The sequence below is a fragment of the Lynx rufus genome, unplaced genomic scaffold, assembly GCF_022079265.1.
Source record: "Lynx rufus isolate CCGP_SWC_20201006 ecotype Redwood Valley unplaced genomic scaffold, mLynRuf1.p SCAF_8, whole genome shotgun sequence".
In the NCBI taxonomy this organism is placed as follows: domain Eukaryota; kingdom Metazoa; phylum Chordata; class Mammalia; order Carnivora; family Felidae; genus Lynx; species Lynx rufus.
The window spans coordinates 31,947,599-31,956,638 of NW_025814896.1; the positions used below are offsets into that span (position 1 = coordinate 31,947,599).

Genomic DNA, 9,040 nt, shown 5'->3' on the forward strand with positions numbered 1-9,040 from the left:
TAGACGTGGTTTGAGCCAGTGGTTTTAATCTTGTGATTATTTCTTGCCTCCACTTCCCCATGCTGGCTATAATCTCAGCAAGTATGTCTCATTATCTTCATTTTATCTTTATGTATTTATGTATTTATGTATTTAAAGGTTCATTTTTGAGAGAGAGAAAGAAACAGCATGAGCAGGGAGGGGCAGAGAGAGAGGGAGACACAGAATCTGAAGCAGGCTCCAGGCTCTGAGCTGTCAGCACACAGCCTGACACAGGGCTCGAACCCACGAACCACGAGATTGTGAAGTCTGAGCTGAAGTCGGATGCTTACCTGACTGAGCCAGCCCAGGCGCCCCTCATCATCTTTAGATGCCTGTCAGCGACTCAAAGGCCACATGCTTCCTTGTTCATATCCGTTGACACGGAAGCTCCCTTCTGGCGGATCTTCTGGAAAATTAGGAAAGCTTCATTTTCGGAAGTCTTCCTCAGATCTTTTCTCAAGCCTTCATTGCCCTAATTCAGACATCAACGTGGTCTGGAGGTGGAGGAGCAGATGGACTTTTCCAAAAGCCCTAAACTCGAGGCTGAGTATAAAAGAAATCATTCCAAAACTGCACTGCAAAAGTAAGAGAGAGAACTTCTCAAAGGAAGTCTAGCGTTGCTGCAGATTTTTATCCTAGAAGCAGATTCTGAGATGGACATTCATGTACACGTTCGTTAGGGGGTGTCCTTGTGAGCAGCAACTTGGAAGGGAAGAGGAGGAAGCAGGGTTGAGCACAGGAAAAGCCGGACTGCAAAGACATCTCAACAAGGGTTGTGGCCAACTCTACAGGGAGCTCTGGTGCCGGGCTGACCCTTCAGAGGTATCTTGAGTTGGAATAAGGTAAGTGGGAATGAGGGGCGGGGCCCTCACACCACCCCCACCTTCCCCTCTGGTTGTAGAAACCAGACTTTGTTTGTGGGATGCCCAGGGAGGGAGCAGGGCCCTGTGGGAGCCGGCTCTTCTCAGGAGAAGGCGATTCCTGGAGAGAGATTGGGCTGTCAGCTGACAACACTTCCAGCAGCTGGGAGAATGAGTCCTTCTGGCCTGAAGAGGAATCCGGGCGGTGCATTCCAGTCATCACGAAGCAGTGTGGGAAAGGAAGCAATTCACTCAACTTCTAGAAGCAAAGCCCAGATCTGCATGCAGGCCTTTTAGCCGGCATTGCCCCAGCTCTCACCTTGTTGCTTCCTGTCTGCTGTGTGCCGATTTCTACACACTGACTGCTACAGAGTATTTCTGGAAAGAATCCCAGATACACAGTATCTAAGTGTCAGCTGCCCATCCACGTGTGTGTCGTGTGAGTAAGGAAGAGGGCAGGATGTGAGGAGGACATCAGTGTTGCTACAACCTCCCTGGGTGGGTAGGGAGACCAGATGACTGGCCAGACTCACACCAGAGAACTGCTGGCTTTGAAAAAAAAAGAGGCACGTAAAGAATCTGGAAAGGTTACAAAGAAGTCACTACGGTGATGAATGTTTTTCTGACCCAGCGCAGTCGGGAAAGAGAAGACCGCCAATCAGGGATGGCTTTGGTGATCTCGCAGAGTTTTGTACATCATGATGCAGAATGCAGCATGTACACAGCCAAAATTTACAATCGCAGCCTTCTTCGGGCAAATTTGCCAACTTATTTCATTCCTGACCAAATAGTCAAAAATGTTACGAATATTAGGTTCGTGCACGTGGCCATTTTATTTCAGATGTTTTGGATGTGAATCCAAACATCACGGGTGATGAAATGAGAAACACACCTATGGGAAGAAAACACCCTGGTAGCTTTACAACACCTGACGTGAGGATCAAAACCTGACCCAGCTTCAGAATGTTGGTCCATGGAAGCCGCATCCAATAAACTACTTAATCATGTCTGGTTCCCATGGCAACAGGCACTGAAGCAGCTTCCTGAATAAGACTGAATGTGATCAGCTGCCAGCATGGAAATATAAATCCTCCCCTATTTCCTCTCTGTTTTCCAGCATTTCTCTCTCTGACACGTTCTGTGTCACAAAGCAGCACTGGGAACACTGCTTGTATCTCCCTCCTCCTAACACTCCCCAAACTGCAATGGTGAAGCCCCCGTCCTCTGTGTTTTCAGCCCGAAACACAGAAACGGGGGTAGAGGAGCCTTACGTATATTCTAAAAGGCAAGGAATGTTAATTGCAGATCGCGCACGTTACCCATCCGTGTTCCCTACCCTCACTAAGAGCCCTGTTTTTTCTTGCAGGCAGTAATGCCTTTTTCTGTTGGAGTCAAATCAAAGCATGTTTGTGCTCAGGAGCAGCACAGATTTCCTCAGTAACAGAGAAGCTATTTTCAGGGGATCTTGGGAGAGGGAAGATCTTGGAATCCACCTAAACTTAGATCCAGCCTTTGGTGCAGTATGTCTCACAGGGTGCACTCACACATTTCATCTGGCTTATTATAAACTGCCTGAGATGCCCTCAGAGGCTGTGCTGGTCAACTGCAGCATCACACAGCCTTTCCCTTCTTTTCCTTTAAAGCTCACGGTCTGCTTTTCAGCTTTGAAGGGCACTACAATGAAGCCAGTTTGTGCTGACAATGACCACACCGATGGTCTATCTGGGCTGTCTGTCAATACATTTGGGTGAGTTAGTTCTGGGGGGACAACGCCAGTCGTAGTTTGTGGCTGGAGTTAGCTCTGCAAATATAAATGTGAACCGTGAGTTTGCACCCCAGGTGTGTGGCCTGGGGTGTATGCAAGTACAGACAATACTCTGTGATTCAACCAATGTAGCAAGGGATGAGCGCTCGATACATATTATATATATTAATTCAGTGAAAAACTCTAAGTGTTATTTTGCAAAATGTGAACTCTGGATATTGATTCAAAGAAATAAACTTGTTTAAATTACTTATGAGACAATTAAGGGAATTTAAACACTGGTAAAATATTTGATGATATTCCATCATCGAATGAAGTTGACTGACAGGTTAGAGGGAGTTCATGGTATCGTTCTCTCTACTTTGGCGTGTAGTAAACATGAAAACCACATAACCAGCTCTGGTGGGGGTAATCTGAAGTTTTCTGAAGGAAGTGTCTTCTAAACTGAGACTTCAGGATGGGAGGGAGTAGCAGGCATAAACCGAAGGTAAGGGCATGAGAATGAGGTATTAGGTGGGTAAATGTTCCAGGTAGAGGGAACTGCATGGGCATAGGCTTGAAGGTAGAGGAGCATATCCTGAAAGAAATTCAGTAGGATTGCATCAGAGGTTGGCAAGAGAAGAGGCTTAGAAGTAGAATTGAGGATCTGCTTTCTGGACATTTTCTTTCTTTCTTTCTTTCTTTCTTTCTTTCTTTCTTTCTTTCCTTCTTTCTTTTTTATTTTAGAAAGAGAGAGTGTGAGCAGGGGAAGGGCAGAGGGAGAGGGAGAGAGAGAGAGTCTTAAGCAGGCTCCATTCTCAGTGCAGAGCCTGATGCAGGGCTCAATCTTAACACCTCTGAGATCATGACCTGAGCTGAAATCAAGAGCCAGACGCTCAACTGACTGAGCCACCCAGGCACCCCTCTGGACGTTTTCTTTCTTTCTTTTTTTTTTCAATATATGAAATTTATTGTCAAATTGGTTTCCATACAACACCCAGTGCTCATCCCAAAAGGTGCCCTCCTCAATACCCATCACCCACCCTCCCCTCCCTCCCACCCCCCATCAACCCTGTTTGTTCTCAGTTTTTAAGAGTCTCTTGTGCTTTGGCTCTCTTCCACTCTAACCTCTTTTTTTCCCTTCCCCTCCCCCATGGGTTTCTGTTAAGTTTCTCAGGATCCACATAAGAGTGAAACCATATGGTATCTGTCTTTCTCTGTGTGGCTTATTTCACTTAGCATAACACTCTCCAGTTCCATCCACGTTGCTACAAAGGGCCAGATTTCGTTCTTTCTCATTGCCATGTAGTACTCCATTGTGTATATAAACCACAATTTCTTTATCCATTCATCAGTTGATGGACATTTAGGCTCTTTCCATAATTTGGCTATTGTTGAGAGTGCTGCTATAAACATTGGGGTACAAGTGCCCCTATGCATCAGTACTCCTGTATCCCTTGGGTAAATTCCTAGCAGTGCTGTTGCTGGGTCATAGGGTAGGCCTATTTTTAATTTTTTGAGGAACCTCCACACTGTTTTCCAGAGTGGCTGTACCAATTTGCATTCCCACCAACAGTGCAAGAGGGTTCCCGTTTCTCCACATCCTCTCCAGCATCTATAGTCTCCTGATTTATTCATTTTGGCCACTCTGACTGGCGTGAGGTGATATCTGAGTGTGGTTTTGATTTGTATTTCCCTGATGAGGACTGACGTTGAGCATCTTTTCATGTGCCTGTTGGCCATCTGGATGTCTTCTTTAGAGAAGTGTCTATTCATGTTTTCTGCCCATTTCTTCACTGGGTTATTTGTTTTTCGGGTGTGGAGTTTGGTGAGCTCTTTATAGATTTTGGATACTGGCCCTTTTCTGAACATTTTCTTGAGAGCAATTGGAAGCCATTGAGCAAGGAAGTACCAGATTGGATTTAGGGTTTAGAAAACCTGCAGTTAGGCTTGATGGTCCCAAGAGAGTGCTAACTTTAGAAAGTCTTTTTTGAGTACTACTCTAGCCCTCCTCTTTCTGAGCTGTAGATTCCACCCCCCTTACCAGTTGCTACTGCTTCATGCTTTACAAGTCCAATGGTGGTTACATTGAAAGTTCCATGTTGAGGTGAGGATGAACTGTGTATTCTTTGCTACGAGTGAAGTGTGTCCCACTCGTGTCCCATTTGTGTCTCAAATGCATAAGTTGAAGCCCTAACTCCTAATATGACTGTATTTAGAGATAGGGTTTTAGGAGGTAATTAAGTTTAAGTAAGGTCATAAAGGTGGAGTCCTGATCTAATAGAATTGGTCCTGATCTAATAGGATTATAAGAGGAAGAAAGAGGGATTGTTCTGTCCATACACAAGCACTGACAAAAGGCCCTGTGAGGACACGGCAAGAAGGCAGCAACCTGAAGCCAGGAGAACTCTCACCCGAACATAACCATGTGGCTATCCTGATCTCAGACTTCCAGACTTGAGAACTGTGAGAAAATACATTGTTTAAGCCACCCAGCCTATGGTATTTTGTTATGGTGGCCCAAGCCAACTAAGACCCCCTCCACCCAGATAGATGATCCTGGGCTGGGAGAAACCTGAGACATTTCAAAAACTCTTAATCCACTCCTATTGGTTGATCTTTAAAGATCCTCAACATTATAATCTCATTACAGTCACAGTTCCATATTTATACATGTAAGTGCCTTTCTCAACTGTTAGGAAGCCAAGCGATTATGTAAGGAGATGGTTGTGGTGCAATAATAAATACGTACAATAAGCTGACGTGAACATAATCATCCATTTCTCCGGTTTACCCTGAAAAGACACATCTTGGGTTGGTAGGGTTCTTCCCCAATTCAAAACTCTCAATCATTACCTTAACATGCAGTTGCTAACTCCCAAGCCTGGGTGAGCTGCACACGGTATTTAGGGCATGTATTTATAAGAAGAGAGCCTTGTGCTCGCTTCGGCAGCACATATACTAAAATTGGAACGATACAGAGAAGATTAGCATGGCCCCTGCGCAAGGATGACACGCAAATTCGTGAAGCGTTCCATATTTTTACCTACCCTATGACCCAGCAATAGCACTGCTAGGAATCTACCCAAGGGATACAGGAGTACTGATGCATAGGGGCACTTCTACCCCAATGTTCATAGCAGCACTCTCAACAATAGCCAAATTATGGAAAGAGCCTAAATGTCCATCAACTGATGAATGGATAAAGAAATTGTGGTTTATATACACAATGGAATACTACGTGGCAATGAGAAAAAATGAAATATGGCCTTTTGTAGCAACGTGGATGGAACTGGAGAGTGTGATGCTAAGTGAAATAAGCCATACAGAGAAAGACAGATACCATATGGTTTCACTCTTAGGTGGATCCTGAGAAACTTAACAGGAACCCATGAGGGAGGGGAAGGAAAAAAAAAAAAAAAAGAGAGAGGTTAGAGTGGGAGAGAGCCAAAGCATAAGAGACTGTTAAAAACTGAGAACAAACTGAGGGTTGATGGGGGGTGGGAGGGAGGGGCGGGTGGGTGATGGGTATTGAGGAGGGCACCTTTTGGGATGAGCACTGGGTGTTGTATGGAAACCAATTTGTCAATAAACTTCATAAAAAAAAAAAAAAAAAAAAAAAAAGAAGAGAGCCTTTATTTATATTGATGCAATACAGTGTTATCTTCTGTTGGCTTGTTGGCTGCCTTTCATAGACAAGGCCACTCTTCAAAACAGACTGCTTGGAAATGACAGTCTTTGCAAATTTGCTCATGGTCCTCAAGCTGACTTTCCATTTGCTACATGACAGACCACCAAAGTACACTTCCCTGAAAAGACCCTAAGCCCAAACAAGTGAGTCTTTTAAGAAAGCAGGTGAGAAGTACCAGCCTCTGGTAAAACCCCAGGAGCCCTGTTGCTGCCAAGGTATTCTCCCACCACCTCTCTCAGTGAGAGAGCTGTCCTTTCCTTTGGATATTCCCTAACAGCCCTCTATTAATATGATTTTATGCTCACATATATGAATCTGTATGAATTTGTTCCGTGAGAATCAAACTCAAAAACTGTCACCTTCCTCTGCACTCTTTAATGAAACTAAATTGGACCCAACCTCTATTGGCTTTAGCAATGGAGAAATCCAATTCTAGACTTGTGGTGGTGAACAGTTCCCTCCTCACTCCCTTCGGATTGTAACACCCAGGGCTTACTCAGAACAGACATCTTGTCATCTGATCCGTGGGAAGAAGTGGAGTTCTACCTAATCCCTCCATTGTCTCTTCCCTTCATTCGGGTGGGGACTCTGAGTAGCCAAGACCCCTGAGTAGCACCTAGGGCCCCAAACCCTATCTCTACTTTTTCTATCCGTTTTCAGAATTAACACCTCTACTCTGATTCCACACTTATCCTTGTAAAATGTAACTCTACTCTCACAAAGAGTTTAAGTGCTTCCACAATCAAGATATAGAACTTTCCCACTACCCCAAAATGTTCTGACATTTCCCCTTCCCTGAGCCCAGGGCTTTACTGACCACTGATTGGTTTTCTGTCTATACAGTTTTGCCTTTTCTAGAATTTCTGATAAATGGATTCATAGTGTGTATACTCTTTTATGTCTGAGTTTGTTCACTTAGTGTCTAATGCTTTTTGAGACTTATCTGTATTGTATTGGCAGTTCGTTCATTTCTACTGCTGAATACTGCTCCATAATAAGGATATACCATACTATCCATTCACTAGTTGGTTGACAATGGGTTGTCTCCAATTTTTAGCTCTTATGAATTGTGCTGCTGTAAACACTCCCACACAGGTTTTTGTGTAAACCCATGTCTTTACTTCTCTTGAGTTGTTACTTAGGCATGGGAATATAAATCGTAAGGTAGGTATGTTTCACCATGGCAAGTTTTCATTTAACTGTGTAAAAAGCTGCCCAACTATTTTCTAACGTGGCTGTGCCATTTTGAATTCCAACCAGCAATGTATGAGAGTTCGAATTGCTTTACATCCTTGCCAACAATTGGTTTTGTCAGCTTTTGTAATCTTAGCTCTTCTAGTGGGGATGTGTTACATAAAATGCAAAAATAATCTCCATTCTAAATATACATAGAAATAACTCCATGTTACAATGTCAATGCCTCTGAGAAGGATATCAGTTTAAGGTGCTACCACCTAATATCTTAGCTGGTATTTGCTCATGTAGTCATTCCAGTATAGGGCCCTTGGAATCCAATGACTTCCTGGAGGCCATAACAATGGTTCTTAAGCTACTTTCATTCCAGAAATGGGAAAACGAGTTATTGCCATTACTAGAGAAGACAGACTCTTTTCAAACATGGGAAACCATGTAAAGGGACTCTTGTCTGGGAAAAGCATTAGAGATCATAAAGGTGAGAACTGGTAGAGAGCAAAATCTGGAGAAAAAATTTGCGCTTGTTACTGTTTTGGAATTATTGTGGTATTAGACCCCTCGCTACATCTTGCTGAATGTGTTAACATGGAAGCAAATATGTTATTACATCCCAAACTTGTTTTCTTAATACTTTGATTTCTCTCTTCTGCTATGGGAGAGTTCCTTTGTAATTGTATGCATTTCATTTTATACTTTATAAAAACGCTACTCTGAGCAGGAGTCCACAGGTTTCCACCAGTGGCAACAAGGCCCATGGCAAATAAAAAATTCCAGTGTGTGGGCCTATTTAGTTGATCTTGGGTGGTACCAGCGTCTGTATATTTTTAAAAAGCTACTATCATGCTAAAGTGGGATCCTGCAGGGTTAAAATCTGCCACATAAGAGGTAGGAACAAATGCTACAATGTGATACAGAATGGGTACGAAAGCAGCCTTATTGGGGAAAGGAAAAACTAGCAAGCAGAAAGGCAGACAGTCCTCCCTCCTTTCCTATCTCAAGAAAGCGATGCCAGATCCAGGGCATTTGTGGAGATGCCATGGGTTCTATTCTAATGGAGCAACTCCTCTCCCTCCTATGGCACAGACTGGTGGCAAATGGTCTGGATTTGGGATGTTGAGCGAAGTTGTCTGGGGATGCCAAGCTCTTTGAATCTGGGGCATTTGCAGTCCATGAGCTGTTGCATTTGCCCTGCTAGCCAGTCCATTGAGTCACAAGCTTGGGTACTGTCCTTTCACTGGAATGAGCCCACTCTGCATCCAGTGGTTGTCCTGACTGCGGCAGGATTTAATGAGAAATTGAAGACCATGTAGGAGTCTGTCTTGTGGCTTTTGCCTTTTCACAGTAAAACCTTCTTCTCCACCGATGCTGTATACTGTAGGGAAATGTGCCCAACTGTCTGCAGGACAAGTGGCAGCCTTAAAGGGACCCATCTGGCACCACAACTGATTTTCAACATGCAGCCAAAAGTGACTTAGAGAAGCATGGAGCATAGATAGATATTTAATGATCACTTGGGGCCAGCTACAACAT

At 43.9% G+C, this 9,040-nt stretch overlaps 1 non-coding gene across 1 annotated transcript; it reads left to right on the forward strand.

Annotated features, from left to right (window-relative positions):
- The first annotated feature begins 5,562 nt into the window (after positions 1-5,562).
- Positions 5,563-5,669, forward strand: LOC124504522 (U6 spliceosomal RNA). The gene has a single exon (XR_006960478.1). It is a non-coding gene; the product is annotated as a U6 spliceosomal RNA (small nuclear RNA).
- The last annotated feature ends 3,371 nt before the right edge of the window (positions 5,670-9,040 follow it).